Source organism: Dermochelys coriacea, chromosome 2, assembly GCF_009764565.3.
Source record: "Dermochelys coriacea isolate rDerCor1 chromosome 2, rDerCor1.pri.v4, whole genome shotgun sequence".
NCBI lineage: Eukaryota > Metazoa > Chordata > Testudines > Dermochelyidae > Dermochelys > Dermochelys coriacea.
In genome coordinates, this window is record NC_050069.1 from 40,835,824 (window position 1) to 40,857,176 (window position 21,353).

Here is a 21,353-nt window from a genome sequence, read left to right on the forward strand (position 1 = left end):
CTTATCCTGTAACCCTGGGTGCCTTAAGATGCTCTGTTGCTGTGGCACCCTGTATGGATGCTCCCAGCCAGCATAAAAGCATATACTAAGGATCTGGGTGTTGAGTAGCCCTGGTTCAGCAGCTGACTACAGTAGCCTGCTTGTTGTACCACAGTCACACTGGTCACCACCAGCCAAGTGACCAACACAACTCCAGTCCCAAATTTCCCCAGAACCATCTGCCCTGAAACATCCAGCCCTCTCCTAGAACATTCAGAGGAGTAACAAGGTCCATTGCTCCTTTAAAGAGACAAAAGCACAGCAGCTTGTTGCTTTAACTGGAGTTAATAATCACTTCAAGTCAAACACAGCACTGGGTTGATTTAGAATAAAACTAAAACAAGTTTATTTAATCAAAAAGGGAGTTTAAGAGATTTAAAACAGAAGGCATAAAGTCAGAAATGGTTAACACAAAAGTGAAAAATGCTTTCTAGTGATTAAGACTTAACAAAACTACAATCTTGGTTCCAGGTCAGAGTCTTACCACATCTCTTTCCAGCCAGGTGATTGATCACCTTGGTCAGGATCTCCCAGAAAGTCCAAAGTGCTTGGTTTCTTTGTCGTCTTAGGTGAAAGATAACTTGGGATTCTTTGCTGCTCTCTTTTATAATTCAGTGAACTTTTGGAATGTATCCTTCTCAAAGTTCAGTACCCTTGCTTTGAGGAAAGGTGCCATGGAGTCTAATGGAGAAAGTCCCATGCTGGTTTCTTCGCTGCTGGTGCTTTCTATAATGCAAACTATCTGTCCCTGCAGCCTCCAAATGCCAATGAATGGCCATCTGACTATGATTGCACCTGGAAGGAGGTTTTGATCTTTCCTTTATCTGGAAAAAGCCTGTTTATCCATTCCCCAGACTTGTGGTTCAAGCACATTTTAGTCCTATATTTCTTTCACATTTATACAGTCCTTTGAGCATTTACTGTACATACACCACACACAAATATTAATGATCAATGTTATGGGTTTTCCAATGATACTTTACATGACAACTATTAGGTACAGATTATGACATAAGTGAGTTGGGGTATACTGAACTGATCAGGCCAGCTGAAACTCACTACCTTATACCCTTGCCTCTTGCCCTGGGCATTGGAATGCTTTTATGTTCACCCCACACCAACCCTGAAAGGGTTAATGAAGCTGAGAAATGGCCAGTTAGTGAGATAGCTTACATATGAGGGGTTTAGGATGGAGAAGCAACCCCTGGTTGGACAATGAAGCTGGGCTAATATAAACCCAGGAAGCTGGCAACAAGTGGCTGCAGTGAGGAAATTTACAGAGATCCTCTGCTCATTAGAGAGGAGAGAAGGAAAGCCAGAGAGAGTAGAACCCCTAGGAGCCTGGCCCCGAGGGAAGGGTGCAGCCAGAAAAGAGAAGCGTGGGTAAGAAAGCTTGTGGGAGGCAGAATAGGAAGCAGCCCAGAAAGAGCAGCAAGGCTTGGGACTGAGCAGAACTTGGCTGCATGTTGTAGGGTTCCTGGGATGGAACCCAAAATGGTGGCCGGGCCTGGCTTCCCATATCAGCCACTTATAGAATGGCATTGCCTGAACAGCAGATGCAGTGAGACTCTATACCCCAGAAGGCCAAGTCATGAAGAGGAAGCTATAGTTCCTGGAATGAGAGCAGCCACAGAATAAGAGAGAGAACACTTAGAGCAAACACAAGGGGAGGAGTCGGATGTGGAAGAGAGCAAATTCTCCGGAGCAGCTAGGAGGAGGTGCCAACTGCAGTGGGCAAGTCTACCCTGTGGCAGTCAAACAAAGATAAAAGCAATTGACTTAAGAGTAACAAGACATCTAAACTCAAAATAGGATTCTCTCCCAGAGCAAGAACTGCACAGCAGTAGCCTATGTGAACTGACAAGGGGACCAAAGTCCTCCGTGCATTCTGCAGATCTCAGAATTCTGCACTGGCCAAAATAAAATTTGTAATGATCTCTGAAAAATACAGTCAAAAGTAGTTCAATATGTAATCGAGACTGGAAGAACAGGCAAACAATCTCTAGGAGAGTGGGAGTTTAAACCAATACATCCTAGAAATGATCTTCAGAGAGTAGGGAACATCTCAAATTGCCCTCTTCATGTCAAGCTGCAACAAGAAACTAGGTCTCTATTTCCAGGCACTAGAACAAAAAAGGAGCGGAGAACAAATGTAATCTCTTCAGCAGACGAATATTGTCCCTTCCCATTCCCTTTCAGTCAGGGTAGCCCAGAAAAATCAGGAAAGAATGAGATAGTGTTTATAGCCTCTTGCCTTCTAGTAGGGGGACACCACGCAGTTCATGCCCTTTTAAAAAAAAAAAAAAAAAAAAAAAAAAAAGGATGTTTGGTACCAAAATCTCAACAGTGCTACCTCCATGTCATTGAGGGACTGGGGCCATTTCACAGTAGCACTTCACTTCTGAACCAGTGGATGAATCTGTTATGAGAAGACAAAGATACAGAACAAAATATTATTTTACACATCTTTGTGATATTGTTTTAGCCTGCTTGGCTGTATAATCAATGTCAATACATCGGCTTAGATTGTGAAGGCTCCCTTTAGAATCCAGAAAGTTAGAACATGTATTATTTTAATGAAAGCATAGATTGAAGGCTACAACAAAATCCACAGGAAGATCCTAAATCCTCCAACACTCTGGATTTTTCAAACAGCCTGGATTTGGATTGACCCTAATAATGTGTATACTTAGCACCTAGAATCACATGTATAAGATCCATAGAAAATACAATTTACCAGCTGTGCAAGTATTTTTCTAATGACTCAGACTCTGCTTTTTTGTTATTGTATAAAAAGTGATGCTTTAAACTGAGCAGCATAAATTACAAATTGCTTCTCTGCAGTAATATAATGTAAATTTTTCCTTTAGTTTGTATTCCTTAAAAAGGGGTATAAAAATTTCATATATCTACTGCACCTCCTGGACTTTAGTTATTCTCAATGGTGGGAGATATTCAGCTCATCATTGAAGATGCATCCTGCTCTTTCTATAATTGAAATAGCACCAGTTCTGCTGTGTCTCGAGGTATCTGTGCCCATTGAAAAGGGCCAGTATTTGCCTCTAAATATATAATCATTTTGGGAAACAACAAACAGTATACCTTGGTTGATTCTGGTAATTCTTGTGAACGTCCCATGACAAAATTCACTTAAAGATCCATTTTTGAGGCAATATCTCAACAGGCAGAAGTATATGGTCTCAAAGGACAGGAAGCAGTGTTTATCTTTTCTCATCATTAAGGGCCCAGTTCTACTCCCTAAGGCAGGATCAAGCCCTACGTAAAGACAGCCATATGGGATTGAGAAAGCATTTATTGCATATTCATTATAAAATGCTTACCTGCAACTTAGTCCAAAACATTGAATAATGAGATGTACAACAGCAAAAACAACTTTCAAAATAGAAACAATAGATAAAGGTTATTGTGACCAGATGCCTAGAACGAACCACACTGAGAATGCCATGCTCAAGACAGACTGCAAGAAACAGGCAGACAATCCCCTAAAACTGGTGGTTTATTCTATAATTAGATTCACTAAATCAGTAGCAAAAAAAGCTTCTGTAACACCACACTGGTTAACAAGAAGCCAAACACAGTCCTCCCCTTAGGCATTCCAGCCCTTGATTCCCATCTAGACAAACTGGTCTAATATAGCGAGAGGTTACTGAAAAACCAATTCACTAGATGCGAGCTTCTACCAATCCCAAAGGATCAGAAACTTCCCCCACCCCGGTCAATTTATATTTCAGATCTTACCCAAATATCATGCTGTCAGCCAATCCTTAGCAAGTTAACTACAAATTTATTAAAAGAATAGAGTTCTAAATGGTTAAAAGACCATATACATGCAAATGATTGCAGAGTCCTTAGATTAAGTTTGTAACAGTGATGGAATAGTCTGCTGGCTTCAAAAAGTCTCTCTGGTAACTTCCAAAAGATTCAAAAGGTCCTCAGTCCATTGTTCAAAATACTCTTTAGTTGTAAATCCACAGTCCAAAGAACTAGAACAGGAATGAGGCAAAAATGGAGATCTCGGTGTCTCTTATATCCTCTGCCATGTGCATGGAATGTTACTGTCCCAAACAATGCTCACAGCCCCTGTGTATGGGAAGTTACTAACAAAGATGGAGTTTGAGGTCACATATCCACATCACATGCCCTTACATGTTTTGCTGAATCACAGGGATGGCCATTGGCTCCTTGCTGTCCTAAGAGCTATCTGGAGAGTTGATTCTTCTTAATGGCCCATCAAGCTTGAATAGCCCATTCACAATGGGCTGGCAAGACTGGTTGTAAACGCTTCTTCCAGTGATGTTGCTATGGGTGCTCCATCATAGGTGCAGCAATGCCCTCTGTGTCTGGGATCAGATCTTCATCAGCAGTGCCCATTGGACTACACATGCACACCTCCCCCCTCTTGCACCATAAGCAAGATGTACATCTCGTGCTGTGCGGTCTGACCGCTCCCTGGTTCCTTCTCTTCCATGTTTGGTCTGGGACAGAATCTGCAGCAGAGCCTGCTTCTCCCTTTGCCTCTTTATATAGGGCCTTACCGGTTAGTTTTAGTGTAGTTTAGTACTTCTCTCTATCTCCAAAATTCCCCCCCTCCCTGACTTTACCTTAAATTGTTACTTCATAGCTTAGCTTTTGTTTCCCTGCTTCCCTCCCATCTCAGCTGGGAAGCTTCCCCCCACCCCCCAATCCTTATGCCCAGATCTCTGAGATTTAAGAGGTGGGTCACATTTCTGGTAATGGATGAACACCTGCAAATTATTTGATCTCTGGGAAAGGAACACGTCCCACAAGTGTTCCCACTAATACGACTTGACTGCCATGGCCAGAAAAGACTGGGACATTCAGTTACAACTTCTCAGGGAAAAATCACTGCAACCAGCATCAGACCCAGGCCTGGACTCTCGCCTGTGTGGCTTTCACACTCTGAAGTTGTCTGCTGATTCTCATTCCCCACATTTCTCTAAGAGGGAAACATCTTTGTCACTCTGATGAGAAGAAACAGGTTCCCTCCTCACTCTGAGGCACAGCCTGCCAGAACACCATCCCGTGAGGTCAGTCGCCTCAACATCCTCAGACAGGGGACATAGCACCTGGGCCCACCCAACTACCTCTAGTACCGGAACCAAACAACTATCTAAAGACCCTAACCAGGCAGGCCTACAGCCCTCGGCACTGTCTTCAGCTCTGAAGACCAAGACAGACCAACTTCTGGGAGCTACAGCACCAACAATACCTCTAGGACCAGCATCCTTTATGGCACCAAGGAAGTCCTTGGCACTGAGCAAGTCTTCAGCTCCCCCTGCTGGCTGCTCAAGAGAATTCATCTTTCCCTCAGCACCGAGTCATGCACCAGTGCCAACAACGCTCCTTCCTCCTACCCAAGGATTCAGATGTCCTAAAGACCTGCTTATATCTGACATGCCCGAGTCACCACTGCTTAGACATTACCTTCCCCACTTCCACCCTCCTCTGGACTTCCCTTTCTCCTTTGAAGACAGCACCCCCCCCCTTTCCCAGTGATGAGGGAGGAGGAAGAGGAATGCCCCATCACATGCAAACGGTTTCCTCTATACATCATGATTCACAGTCCACACCAGAACCCTGATATGGGCTACCATGGATGCAATCCCACATTGTCCATACTGGGATTACTAGGCCATCTACAGGGCATTTCTCTTCTTCCCATAAAGAAGCTATCACGCCTCCACCTCCTACTGCTGATGACGATTTCAAGCATTTTCAAGAATTTTGCAGGATTGCAGACACCCTCCAGATTCCTTTGGAGGAGGTACAAGGCCAGCAACAAAAACTCCTCAATATCCTGCACACATCCTCATCCTCCACAATAGCACGCCCTATTAATGATGTCCTTCTCAATTGCACTAAAGTGCTCTGGCAGACCTCAGGGTCCATCCCTCTGACTTACAAATGGGCAGACAAAAATATGTTTCTGCAAAAGATATGGAATTTCTTTTCTCTCATCCTACTTCAAATTTATTAGTAGTTAATATGGTGCAAGATTAAAAGGACGCCAATATCAACCTTGATCCACCTGTCAGGTTTTTGGTAAAGTATGCGCAGTTATACATGCAATGTCTTCAGGCTTGGCTACGTTCAGTATATGTAGCTCACAGGCACAGCCTGCAAAACACTCTTCTTATCCATGCCCATGAAGGTCAAGGACTCACTACTCTGGTGGACAGAGCCCAAGAACATTTGTGTTGGAGTTCTTTTCCTTCAACTGGCACCCACCATGATTCTATCAACAGATGCATCCTTAATCTGTTGGGGAGCACACCTTCATACTCATACAGTGCAGGGCGGATGGTCCTTAACTAAGTCCACCTTACAAATCAACCTCCTGGAGCCAAGAGTGGTCCACAGTGCCTGCTGACATTTCCTCCCAGCGATTTCACATTCCACCATCAGAGTCATGACAGACTATATCTCCTGCATATTTTACAAAACAAGCAAGGCAGATCAAGGTCCCAGTCTTTATGCTTGGAGGCACTGAAATTATGGGACTGGTGTATCCAATATGACATCACCACCTCAGCCACATAACTCCCTGGACATCAGAACACCACTGTGGATTCATTGAGCAGGAGATTCTCCCATGATCACAAGTGGGAACTGGATATGTGTATTCTTCAGCTCATCTTCAACTACTCGGGATTCCCCACCAAAGATTTTTGCCACACCGCAAAACGCCTGCTGCTCTCAAGTCTGCTCAAGAATTGGACTGGGACATAGATCTCTGGGAGACGCATTCTTCATCACATGGGATGCACCACTGCTCTATACCTTCCCCCCTTCTTTTTTTAAGTACTCCACAAGATACAGAGGGACTGAGCCCATGTCATCCTTATAGGTCCAACGTGGCCACAAGAGATCTGGTATACTTACCTCCTTTGCATGATCATATGCTGACCGATCTCTCCATCCAACTCTGTGATTCCTTTCACAGGATGCAGGTCATATCTTCCACCCCAATCCACAGCTGCTCCACCTGAAAACATGGCTCCTCCATGGTTCTGAGATTTGTTAATAACCTGTTCAAGTGTATCTGTTTAACTACTTATGAATAGCAGATGTGGCATGACTAGATACATCTATCTCCACAAATGGACTAGATTCCAATGCTGGTGCACCTCCCATCACTGGGACATAATGAGCGCTCCACTACCACTTATCCTGAACTGTATTGATACCTTAAATGATTGGAACTAACAGCTCCATTTGTGGCATTTGGCAGCCATCACGACTTTCCACTGCCACACAGTATGGCCACTCCGTCTCCACACCCCCACTCATGAATAGTTTCCTGAAGGGCCTCCAAAATCTTTACCCTCACATACAGGCCCCAACCCCAGCCTGGGACCCTGGCCTCATCCAATGTTCTCTTACTAGACCTTCATTCAAACCAATGACAACATGCTCCTATGGTCATTTATCAATTAGAATGGCATTTCTTCTCACCATCACATCTGCTAATGGGTCGGTGAAACTGGAGCCCTTATGGCATATTCCCCCATACACAATTTTTCATAAGACAAAGTTACACTAGTTCACATCCCAAAATTTTACCCAAGGTACCATCCTCTTTCTATCCACCTTCCTTGCTTCTTTCCAAAGACTCATGGTAACTGACAGGAGGCAATGCTGCCTCACCCTGGATGTCAGATGAGCATTAGCTTTTTACCTGGACAGAACTAAACCTTTCCAAAAGCCACCACATTTATTCCTTTCAATGACCGAAAGATCCAAGGGCACAGCCATCTTTAAGCAACACCTTTCTAAGTGGATCTCGCAGTGTATACATCCGTCCTACCAACTACACAAATCAACAACCTCTTACTGGAATGAGAGCACATTTCACCCACTTGTTCTCCACCTCCATTGCTTTTCTCAATCATGTCCCTATTGCTGACATTTGCAGAGTGGCCACGTGGGTATCAGCCAACATTTTTGCCTGTCTCTACGCCATTACTCACACCACCCCTGCAGACACGCTCCTAGAGCATATTGTTCAATCATCTTCAGTAAATACCGCTCTGAAGCCCCAGTCTTTCAATTAGGGGCACTGCTTTATAGTCACCTAGAGAGGACATAGGGACATCACTTGAAGAGAAGTTACTGCACAGGGTGAGTAACCTGAGGTTCTTTGAGACGTGTGTCACTATAGGTGCTCAACTACCTGCCCTCCTCTCCTCTGCTTCAGAACTGAAACAATCTCTGCAACAGAGAAGGAACTGGGGAACGGTTGGATCGCACAGCACTACGTGCATTTCCCACTCACAAATGTGAAAGGGGGGGAAGTTGTGCATGTGTGGTGCGATGGGCACTGCCGAAGAAGATCTCCAATCCCAGGTGGAGCACCCATAAAGACACGTCAGAGAACCTCAGTTATTGCACAGGGTAAGTGACCTTCTCATTTGAGATACCAATACATAACCAATATTCATAACTTCAGATACAGTGATGATACATGGATTTAACTAGGATGATCATACTTGACAGATTGTAACTTTTCTATTGGACACCTTACATGATACACTTTGTACAAGAGTTGTTGCAATTGTGGCAGCAACAAATAGTCATCTTCAATCATACAGCATATCCCTTAGTAAAACGAGATTCTATACCAGCAGAGGACCAGCAGTTGTGGCTGGAGGTGGCACAGAGGGCTTGCGGTAGTGTCTCAACTTATGCTCTGTGAGGGCTTCTTGGGAGGCAGAGCAACTGAATCAGTGTGCTATTTGTCGCCCAACTTGACGCAGCTTGGGAAGGCAACAGTGTGCTTAGGGCCAGTCCCTGTCAAGGATCTGCCCTTATGCCTATGGCAGTGCTTATGTGCCCAGTGCTCCTGGGGGTGCAGCTATACCATAGGCACCAGCGTGCAAGAGGGAGCTAGGGACATGCTCACTGGTGGTGAAGGGTGCCACTCCAGTGGATCCGATCTGATTGCACACATGGGTACATAGCCTCCTCCATCAGATACTTGCAGAGGCAGAGTTCTCTGGCTTCCCAATGCGAGGGAGAAATGAGCGGCAGATGGAGCAACATGATGTTGACTTCACCAAGGCAGTAGAGACAACATTGGTGCTTATCGCTCACAAAGAAGGAGCATGGGCATGAAGCACAGTCCTTGAAGCTGGCCTGCCGGGACAGTACCCGGGAGGGGTCACCCACAGTAACAAAGTCCAACAAGAGAGCAGATCTAACCAACTAACTCTAGGCAACTAGAAGAAAAAAAAAAACAACCTATGTACAACAGCAGAAACAAAAAGAGTTTTCTTGGAAGCTAGGAGCACCAAGGAACAGGTGTTCCAACTCTAGCCAAGTGGTAGTAAGTGGGAACTGGAGTAGTGTTTACCCGCACAGCCTCTTAAAACCTCAAAAGCATGTGCACGTCAACAGACACTACTATGAAAAGTTGCAGCTCCATCGCATGGTGCTCATGTGCGCATGCATCTGCAATCCATATAGGGACCATCATGCAAATAAAGTGACCATACATCCTTTATTAATTATTATTATTATAGTATTCCAGAAACTTCTTTCAGGACATGAAATGTTTGGGTTTTTTTTAACTACAAAATGTTTATCAAGATATATTGCTATACCATATAGGATTTGCTCTGTTTATGAGGGAAAAATAGTCTGGTGGAACAAGTATTCCACAGGAGGAATGGTGTTTGGAGTGAATATAAAAGTTTGAGAAAGCTTATGCTCAAATCAATTTGTTGTTACTTTCTTTTTGTGAATACAGACTAACACAGCTGCTACTCTGAAACCTTTGAGAAAACTGTTGTTCTACTCTAAATTAGACACCTGTTCAATATATCAAACTCATTCAGAGCACCAAAATATTGAAAAGAATATGCACATCACTGTTGTGTTAGAAGCTAGCTGTAGCAAGCTCAGCCCACAATTTTTTTTTTTTTAAAAAGTGTACTTTTGTATGAGTATTTTGCAACCTCCCAAAATGACCCCATGTCTGTTTTATTTTGAAAAAAGCCTTATATGTACTTGAAGGTAGGGGGTCAAAACTCACTCAAGAATGGCACAAATCATAAGTTCCACCATTTTAAGTTCTTGTTTCCACTCCAGTGGAAAATATAACCTCTTCAGGTTAAGTCTAATTCTTAACAAGCTTTATTTATTCAAACATTTCAGGAAAAACACATACAACCTCAACAACCTGAGTTATAGTCTTTCAGTCTGATATAAAACTGGCTTGCTTGCAGTGGGGAGGAACAGTTGGAAAATTACAGTAGGTACTTTGTTTATTGGAATATATATTTATTTAGCAAACATTGACCTTTGATAAAAACAAGCAATGGTTAAAACCAATAAAGGAAATTTCCAGTGGAACAAATATAAGATTGGTGAAATTCAAAATGAGCATCCTGGATATTTGACATAAGATTTGACCATAAACAAAACAAGGCTCTCTTTTGTTCATTTGTTGATTAAAAGAGTTTTTCCAAGGAATTATCCAAATAAGGCAGACTCAAAATCTCTGCTCACACCCTAGCCATTCAATAGTCATATTAAGGTGAATTTTAGCATTTATGTAGTAGCATTAAGTAGTTAATCAGATGGGGCAAATCTTCAACTTGTGTAAATTATAATGTTGAGGAGATTCTCCAACCTGCCTGGTAAGTACCAGAGGTAAGTGTTATCCCCATTTTATTAGGAATGAATGGTCGTGACTTGACTTAGTCTAAGAATCTGTGTCAGATATAGAGATGTAGTTTGATTACTGTATGAGGGGGGGGGAAGAAGAGGAGCTCCAGTCAGGCTAATGGGGGCCACTTGAGAGTGGGGGTAAATTATGTCCTGAGGCTTGCAGTCTGGGGGGTACTGCTCCCCCAAACTACACTCATGGTCAGAGACAAGATTAGAAAGCAGGAGTCCTTTGTTTTCAGTCATATGCTTAAATTACTAGACCAGGCACCTCTCATGCTATTAGTCTTCGTGGCCAGAGGTCATACTTGCTGTTATTTAGCTGCACTATTTTCTACCATTGTGAACAAATTTGGGTGCTGTGTTATAGAACTATGCAATATTTGCTCACATGCATAAAACCTGTAGACAACTACAGGTAAGAATTAAATTTTAATCAAAGAGACTCTCACACAATGATTCAGACAGGAAACCAACTTTGCAGGCAATATATTCAACATCTGAAACAAATTGCATCACAGCTGATAAGCATTTCACTGAGATCTAACTATTATGCATTTGGACAAACAGAACTAGCAGGCCCATCTGGAATAGTGGCACCTGATGATACAGTAGGGTCTCCTCAAATCAAGGTAACTGTGTCCAGGTTTCAGAGTAGCAGCCGTGTTAGTCTGTATTCACAAAAAGAAAAGGAGTATTTGTGGTACCTTAGAGACTAACAAATTTCCAGGTCTTTCATGAGGAGTCCCAAAAATGAACCACAAGTGACTTTAGGAAGGTCTGTGACTAACTTATCGTTTTGGGGAAAAAAAAAAATCAGCGATACTAATGATCAGTTTACACTGGTTTAAAGTTAGTTTTCTCTTTCAAAGCTCATTTCAAAATGAAATGGATAAGAAATACTATTTTAAAAAATGAAAGCTGAAATTAAAGTTTATGTTCATAGGCCCACCATATCCATGAAGGGAATTTGGGACTCTGAAGGCCAATTTTCTCCAAGTATAGAGGGTTTCATACTTGGAGTTATGTCAGTGCAGAACTTCTCTTGAGCAATAATTGCCTCCAAAATATTGGATGTTCAAAAACACCTTATTGTCAACACATCAAAAAGCTACAGTAGTTACTGTTTTGCTCTGCAACTGTAGAGGCAAATGCCAACCAGGAGAGGGAGCATGAGTCAACTATAAATCTTATTTCCCAGAGCTGTATGTTGCTGACAAATACAACCATGTTGCCAAAAAAAACAAACAAGGGATAAAAAAATCAATCCTTACTTAATAAAACAGGGCAAAACTGATCAGGAAAGAGGTGAACCATTTACTAGTTCCAAAGAGATGACCTAATTAAAGAATTCCTAATTTTGAAAGTATCTGGATCTGGAGGTTTGGTGCTGCTCATTACACAAATGAACCGTGCATCTTGTGTTTTGAAGATGTGCATCATCTGGATGACTAGAGAGATTACCAAACTTCTTTTGTGCCTCTGATAGCTGCACAACTCGTACTAGGACAGCTTATTTCATCTGTGTGACCGGTTTCTTTCAGCAGAGGGATCACAGGCTCTCATATTGCTTTCCCAGCCTTCCGGAGAGGAAGCTCTGGACAACTTCTGCTAACACAAGAACAGGAAACAGGGAGCAGGACCTGAACATGGGATCCCTCCATTGCTTGGCCTATCCTTTGGCTTACCATGCTGTGTCCGCCATTTCTCGATACCTGAATTAGCTTTTCTGGAAGCAGTGTTGATTGAAAAACCTCAGCCAGATTCTGCTCCAAGTTACAACACACATATCCACTAATATTTACAATTACTTTCCAGGGACAATTTTCCAAACCCTGGCCTCTAGCTGCTGAGCAATTAGACTTGTGTGTTAGTGAATTATTTCTCCATAGGTGTCCACCGTCCTTCTATATCCACCTCCCCTCTGCATGTTTAGAGTCCCTCTGTTTATGCAGTCCTCCCACATAAGGTCAGCCTTTGGGGCAGCAACCAGGGCAGCCTACTGAGAGCACCAAATCTCTGCTCCCCCAGGCTTCTCTTTCTTGTGAGAACCTCTTACAATAAGATTGCCTTTTCCCTGCTTCTCTCACTACCCTTTCCGCCAGGTCTCTTTCCACCCTGACCTTTTCAGCCTCCAGAGACAGGATGGGAATTTTTAGGGCTCCAGCTTTCTGCAGCTTCCCTGCTGCTCTCAGTGTGGTGCCTCCTGCTCCGAGAGCAACCAAAAGGTGATTGGAAGGGTCAGGGCTGGAGCGGCTGGAAGGATAGCTGAACAGAGGGAGAGCTGAGGCTGTGCTTAGAGTTGAGCAAAATTTTTGTACCAAAACTCTTCTCTAAAAAGTGCAGATTTGGGCTGACTAAAGTATTTTATGATTTTGCTGAATTATTTCGCTGGAGTTGGGAGTACTACAAAAATTCCCCAAAAACATTTTGTTCTGACATTTTTGAAATTAGAAGTTTAGAGATTCTTATTTGAAATTACTGAATTTTGAACTTTGATTTTTTAAAATATAAAAAAATGCTTGAATTTAAAACATTTTGGGTCATACAAAACATTTAATTCAACCCATTTTTTAACTTTTTAATTCACCAAAAATTTTGAAAAAATTCATTTTCAGGTTGACCAGAAACAAAAGTGGTTTGATTTTATGGAACTGGCAGAAATTTTTTTTTTTAAATCCATTATTGACACAAGACTAATTCTGCCATCTTTTTCTGTTTCCCTAGGATGGTGGCAGCTTCAGACAGCTATGTTTGCGACAGCTATGGTTACATGATTTATCTTGTTGGACTTCAGTAGAGTTACATGAGTAACTGGGAAGATGTGGTCCAACCAAATTCTATTTAACTCCTAATCCCTTTTCCTCTAAAGGTATTTCTCACATCTTCATCCTGCAGGGAAATTCTATCCCTACAAAGCGCACATGGACTTTTTCTCCTACAGGGCATGCTACTGAATGCATCTTTCCTTAACAGAACCTGGTTCTCCATTAACAGGGAGGCAATATGTTCTGCAGAGGGTCACAAACACTCAGTACAGTAGCTGGTGAGAAATTAAAAGCAAGAACAAACTGGTCAGGGATTATGTCATCAAATAAACCTGTGATTATCATTTAATATTCCCAATCTCTTCTCCTTATTCAGTTTCTTAGTAACACAGTTATAATTTTTTTTATCAGTTATGGAAACATTTTTGATGTACTTAGTAATTAGCTGTGAAAACGAGTGCACATTTTTCATGTCCACTTTCCTGAAAATCTGTCCTACATGTAAAAAGAAAAGGAGTACTTGTGGCACCTTAGAGACTAACAAATTTATTAGAGCATAAGCTGTAGCTCACGAAAGCTTATGCTCTAATAAATTTGTTAGTCTCTAAGGTGCCACAAGTACTCCTTTTCTTTTTGCAAATACAGACTAACACGGCTGCTACTCTGAAACCTGTCCTACATGTGACTTTCTCAAATACATTCACTGAAGTAATTCATACTGAACCAAAAAAAAAAAAAAAGTCACATAGCTCTTCATTCACAATATTAAAGGCAACAGGACAGACATAAATAACATTTTGCAGTGTAGTTGTAGCCATGTTGGTCCCAGGATATAAGAGAGACAAGGTAGGTGAGATAATACCTTTTACTGGACCAACTTCTGTTGGTGGAAGGGACAAACTTCAAGCTTAACAGAGCTCTTCCTCAGGTCTGGAGAAAGTAACTAGAGTGTCTACCCTAAATACAAGGTGGGACATATTGTTAAGCATAAGGGTTCAGACATATGGGATTATATCGATTGCTTCAGGGGAAGAAAAAAAAGAAATCCTCAAACATTACATCCACCATAATCTCTTCACTGCCACAAAGATAGCTATACAGTTCCCAAAATCCAGCCACCAGATAGCAATCAAACCAGCAGACAAAGGGAGTGCTATCCTAGTCCTTAATTGTGATGACTCTCTTAATCAGGCCAAGAGACAACAACTCCGACACCACCTACTATAAAGAACTCAAAGACGACCTTGAACCACAATTCACACATGAATTTAAAGATGCAATCAAATCCTTTCCCAAACAATTCTGAGAAAAATTCTACAACCTCATTCCCCACAAACCCATCCCAGGGACCTTCTACAGTCTTCCAAAAATACACAAACAAGGAAACACAGATAGACCCATCATATTTGGCCACGGCACTCTGTCAGGAATCATAGAAACCACCTTCAAACCACTCAGACAAAGGGTCAGTTTCCTCCAAGACACTACCAACTTCCTCCAGAAACTCTGCAACATTAACAACCTTGCCACCATGCATGTCATCTCCCTGTACACCAACATCATGACAGTACTGCTGCCTGCCTCAAATACTTATAGGATAATGAACAAAGCTCAGAAATGCACCCCAAACGTATCAGACTCCTCTTTCATCCTTACTCACAGCAATTTTACATTTAACAATACTTTGTCCAAATCATGGGAACACCCATGGGTGCTATAATGGCTCCCTAATATGCCAATCTCTTCATGGGCCATTTTGAGGAAGAATTTCATACCACAAAACCAATGTTATACCTTGAACACATCAATGATAGTCTCTTCCTCTAGACAGATGACTTAAACTCCCTCTTAGATTTCCAACACAATTTCAGTAATTGCCACCCATATATTCAACTCTCTCCAGAATATTCCTGGATCAGCAGCAACTTTCTGGACACCACAATCAACTTCAACAATGGAACCCTACAAATGACTATATATTTAAAACAAAAAACCCACACACACATTGCTCACCAGAGTTACTTCCACAGATTCAGCAGCCATCCTAGATAAACCAAGAAATCTGTTATTTATAGGCAGGCACTTAGATATCACAGAATTTGCTTCCAAAAGAAAATATGAGGTACATACCTAATCAAACTTAAAGTTTCCTTCACCAAGCAAGGACACTCCATCAGAGTAGTAAATTACATCATGGAATAGGCCTCTCAAATACCCCTAAAGAACCTGCTTCAATTCAGAAAAAACAAAAAAACAACACCACTGGCCACACACCTCTAGTTGTTACCCACCATCCCACAATGGAACCCAAACAGGATATAATCAAATAGTTGCAACCCATAGTTGATAGAGACAACATCCTGGAAAAAAAAAAAAAGTATCTTTCCTGAAACCCTTCTTTTGGCCTTCAGACAACCACCAACCTCATCACCAGAAGGAAGCTCCCCACAAATAAGGACACAAACTCAAAGTGGCACCAAATCCTGCCAGAACAGATGCAAATCTTTCAGACATATCTCACCTGCTACAATGATCAATATCTCCCTGTAGCAAGCTGATGACTCACCGGCATGGCACCACCTGTCAGTCTTCCTGGGAATTAGCTCTTCCACCCCGGAGTACCCTCTGTATGCCAGTGTCTTGCCTGCCACTGCACCCCCCACATGTCCCTCCCAGACCCTAGTGCCCCTTTATCTTGGGTGTTGCCCCCTAGCAGTATACCCTCTCTCTGGGTCTCCCCATCCAGAGGGACCCCCAACCTTCTATCCCCACCTCGCCTCAGTCTCTGGCTATTGGCAGTCACCATCTAGGCCCTACTCACTGGAGCAGGGTGCAGTGTACAAGCCATTCATCATTGGCAAAGGGGGATTTGGACCTGCTGCCTTTGCCTAACCCCTGAGCTGAAGCCTCTGTTTGACCTGGTTTGGGCTTGACAAGGCCTGCAGCTTGGGGAGTTGCCAGACAGAGAGCTCTTCTGCTCCTTTCACCAGCCCTGCTCCATTGCTCACACCCTCAACTCCCAAGGAGCTAGATTCTTTTCTCTCAGAAGCTAGCTCATAGCCCTTTTATCAGGGCCAGCTGAGGTCCAATTGGGGCGTGGCCCAGCTGTGGCTTCTTCCCCAATCAGCCTAGCTTTTAGCCCACAGCTCCTGCCTTCTCCCAGGGCTGGCTATAACCCTTTCCAGACCAGAGAGCACATAACCATCCCGCTACACTCCCACAACACACAGATTTCAAGATCTATGGTTCCTACACGTGCCTTCTCCCAACATGTGGTGTACCTCATCCAGGGCATCAAATGTCCCAACAACTATGTGGGTGAAACCAGATATGCTTGAAAATGAATTCACACCAAAAAATGATAAAAGACAAAAGCATATTTGGATGAATACTTTACACAAGGTGATCACTCCAAATCTGACTTCTTAGTCCTCATTCACAAAGGAAACCTGCACAACACCCTCAAAAGATGAGCCTGCAAACTTAAATTCATAACTCTGCTGAATACTAAAAACCATGGACTTAACAGAGACACAGGTTTTATGGATCATTATAACAGTTTGTAACACACCCTACTGCCCACTAACTCTTAATTGCCCACTCAATTTTAAGTGATCTTCTACAGCATGTATGTACCTCTCACACTTAAAAATCTGTCCCACCTTGTATTTAGCTTAGAGACACTGGTTACTGTCTCCAGACCTGAGGAAGAGCACTGTGAAGCTTGAAAGACTGTCCATTTGACCTATGGAAGTTGGTCCAGTAAAAGATATTACCTCATCTTCCCTGTCTCTCTCATAAATAATAGTGATATTTTGAGTTACAAATTATAATAGGACTAGAGAACGTTGAGATTTGCATTGTGAAAAGCAACTCATATTAGTCTGTTTCCATTTTTTCTCTTTTCCTTTATTTCTTTTCAAACCATTTAGCCTTTAATCTATTTAAACAAAGCTAGGTCAAATCACCTATCTGAAGAACAGTTTGCCTAGAGAAGACAGAAAAAACAATGTTGTCTGACACTCTTCAAATACACTTCGTACCTTGTTGTTTTAGTGTCAGTTATTGACAGATCTAGTTGGGGAAATTTCTGGCCATATCAGTAACAACAACAATTCAGTCTTATGCAGCACCTTTCACATCAGAACACATTACAAACTGCATTATCATCAGCCTATTGATAGCAGATAAGGATAGTTGTGTGTATGGGAGAGTAGTGGAGAGTGTACATAACATTGGTGTCCTTCAAAAGAAGGGTCAAAGTGAAGGATGTAAAATTCCAAACACAAACAAATACAAAATGACATATTTCAGCAACAATTTTTCCTAAGATGCATTAAGTGAATAACTCTTCCTTCCAAAATTGTTTGTAATTCAAACTCCTTTTATCTCACTTTCGATCTAATGGCAAACATTGTGAAATTGAGGTAGTTTATCTACCCACTTTTGGATTGCCCAAGTTTTTTTCTTTCTTTAAATACATGTTCAATGTCTGAGGTAAAATTCCCCCTCTTTATAGTAGTAAATAACATCTACAAATAAATTCAATGTCCCAGAGTGAGGAGGATAGAAAAAAGGTATTCATTAGTGTGAGATATAAAAATGTACACTCACACTTCTGAAATCTAGGGCTATTCATTTCACACTTGTGCAAAAGGCAAACAAACGTAATTCTAACTGGCAGCTGGACGACATTCCAAACAGCCACCACATTAATTCACTCACCTCAATCAGATTCCACTTGCAACCTGCACAGCTTGCTACCAGGAAGCTTGGCAATAAATTCTAAGTCTAAATACCAAACAACGTAGAAAATATGTTGACATATTATTGCACAGGGTGAAATGCTCTTGTTCAAGAACAGTAGCAAGCAAGGGATCGTCCACCTGCTTTTGTTGTTTCTATTACTGAATTTGTAGAAGACTGGAGCAATTCAACTAAAATATATTTTCAGGGTGAAAGCTCAATTTTTTTTAAATGGCTTCAGTGGCAAAATTCTCTGTTAGTAAAGTCTAGGGCTCATTGTTTGATTACAACTAAGGCAGCATATGCTAATTATTGACAAACTTCTGATAACCAGGTGATATGATTATACTGGATCGATAATAGACTTAGGGTATGTCTACACTACAAACTTAAGTTGACCTATGTTAGGTCAATTAATTAATGTTAGGTCAAATAATTAATGTGGTGGCTGATGTCCACACTGCCCTTCTTCTGTTGGTGGTGCGTATCCTCAACAGGAGCACTTCCACCAACTGAAGAGGGGCAGTATGGGGGGGCTGTGAGCCAAGGCTCTCAGTTCTGCACAGCTCCCCTCCAGGAACCCAGCTGCCCTCTGGGCTCTCAGTTCCACACTGGGAGCAGGGGGAAATGGCCCAGGATTCTCTCCTCCCTGCTGGGTCCAGGGGGCAGTGGCCCAGGCTTCTTGCCTCCCTGAGTGGGGAGCTGGGTGCAGGAAACCTGGACAGCAGCCCGGCTGGGAGCATGAAGCCTGGAGCAGTTGGAAGCAGCATGGCTGGGAGCAGGGAGCCCGGGGCAGTGGGCAGCAGCCTAGCTGGGAGCGTGGAGCCAGGGCACGGCAGGGCTCTAGCTGGAGCCCATTACTGGCCCAGGCTTTCTTTTCTTTTCCATTGTATGGAGCCATGAAATTGACAAGAATGACAGCCAACTGCTGATGTAAGTAACGCAGTGTCTAGACCCACACTGCATTGCCCTAACTACACTGACATAAGCCCTATGCCTCTCCTGGAGGTGGAGTTATTATGTCAGTGTAGCAGGGCACTTACATTGGTGGGAGCAAGGCTATAGCATGTACACTGACATAATTAGGTCGACCTAAGTTTGGAGTGTAGACCAGATCTTACTGTGCATTTGATTATGTTATGGAAGAGAATGCAAATGCAAGCAGTTATATAAGATCTGTTTACTACGTTTCTTATAGAAAAAGATGTGTGAAAGCAAAAACTGAAAGCTATTAGTAAATAATGAAAATCCTCTCTTAGAAAAATTATAGTGGTATAGGTTGTGTTCAGTTTTTTCCATTCACAAGGAACAACCATATTATTTCAATGTTTACATTATTTTTAGTTTAGATTAATGATAAATAAGAGGAACATTTACTTTTGTTCTTTGTGAGCACAGTGTGCAGATGTATCTTCTCTGTAACAGACTGCAGCAAATCTGACAACAAAATGGCCACTGTTTCTGAGCGCAGGTTTTCTTATTATTAAATTAAAAATGCAGTACACAATAAACAAAGACCTCATACTTGCATGGTTTCACACACCACAGATTGTTTTGCTTTCAAATACATTGGTTCAAGAAAACTGCTGCACTCTGAATCTGTGTCGATGGAGGTTCAGCTGGAAAAACATTCAGAAGCCCAGATGCTTTTCCAAGTTCTTTTGGTCTCCTAAATGTGGAGATCTGGGCTAGAAAACTCAAGAGAACAGGCTGTCTCTAGGTTTTTGGCTTTTTCGGTTTCTGGTTGGGTAGAACACATCGTAAAGATAGCCTTCCTTTGAGTATTTTGCTCTTTTCATTTCGGCTTGAGCCAGAACCAGAAGTGCAGATGTGCTTAGTTTTCCACCAAATGCATCCGATGAAGTGAGCTGTAGCTCACGAAAGCTTATGCTCTAATAAATTTGTTAGTCTCTAAGGTGCCACAAGTACTCCTTTTCTTTTTTTTTCTTTAAAATGAATCAAACAACTTTTAGAACTTCAATAATTTTTTCAGTTTCATGTTTTGAGCAAAGTTTCAGATAAATGCATATTTTATGTAAACTGGTTCTATCCATGCCACCTTTTATCAATTAACTTCTAGTTTGTAAAGACTAGTTTGATGGGGATTCCACCTTTAGAGTTGGTAAAATATTCACTCTACCCGATTAGGTTTCCAGCTTGACTAATCTTTTTAGGGCCATTGCAGATAAAGTTGATAAAGGTACAGAAGCTCACACAGCACAATTTCTCTAAATTTCAACTAAGTCTTAGATAAAATTCTATACAACAAGTTTCTGCTTCAACAAAAACAGTTGATTTTCAAACAATAGGATGATAAGTCACTATTTAAAACATAAAACAAAGAATGTTTGATTGAGAACTTTGTTTCAGTCTTGAAAAACTATTACTGTTGGGTCAGATACTACACCTTGATTTAGTATGGATTCCTTAGATTTCCTATTGCTTTGATCTCACATCCCACAAATGACATATTTTCAGTGTCTGTTTCTATTAATTCACCTCATAGCTACTTTTTGGGTTCTTCTGAGGCCACATCGAGTCTTCCCAATTCTAGATTGTGGCATGACAATAGTATTTTGGCTGTAATGAGCTTTCTATAATAAATCTATTCAACCCCAACTTTCCTTAAATTCCTCAACCCAAATTCAAACTGCACTACTTGTAGATCCTTGCCTTAAGAGATATTTTATTGGGGCAGATATTTTATTTGAAGTGAACAGGACAAGAATTTTTACAGGACATAAACTTTACAAAAGTCTAACTCTTTTGGAACAGCATATTTCAGGCTAGAAACTCCAAGTTTCTTCTATTCATCTGCCCTCCATGAGCCCTAATGCTTTTCAGTATTTTTGGATGCTCTCATGCTTAATTTTGGAGGCTGGAGCCATATGCTATCGACTTTTGAACCTCTCACTAGTCAGAACTGTTTTTTGGACTTTCAAGGATACCTACAGTGTTAACCTTGCTTTAATGGCTAACTAGCCAAGGGCCTAGTTCTGCAGTCCTTTCCCATTCAAAACTTCTGTTGAAATCAATGGGCCTTAAGTAGATAATATCATTTGAAATGTTTTCACCTTAAAAGGAGCATAC

The 21,353-nt window shown here is 41.9% G+C and overlaps 1 long non-coding RNA gene across 2 annotated transcripts; it reads right to left on the reverse strand.

Annotated features, from left to right (window-relative positions):
- Nucleotides 1-405: 405 nt before the first annotated feature.
- On the reverse strand, nt 406-16,533 carry LOC119851986. 2 transcript variants are annotated; one of them, XR_005291485.2, is made up of 3 exons: nt 16,039-16,533; nt 3,142-3,315; nt 406-2,458 (listed from the first exon to the last, which is right to left on the reverse strand). It is a non-coding gene; the product is annotated as an uncharacterized LOC119851986 (long non-coding RNA). The 2 variants fall into 2 exon arrangements; XR_006278702.1 differs by lacking the exon at nt 16,039-16,533 and adding an exon at nt 6,964-7,058.
- Between the last annotated feature and the right edge of the window lie 4,820 nt (nt 16,534-21,353).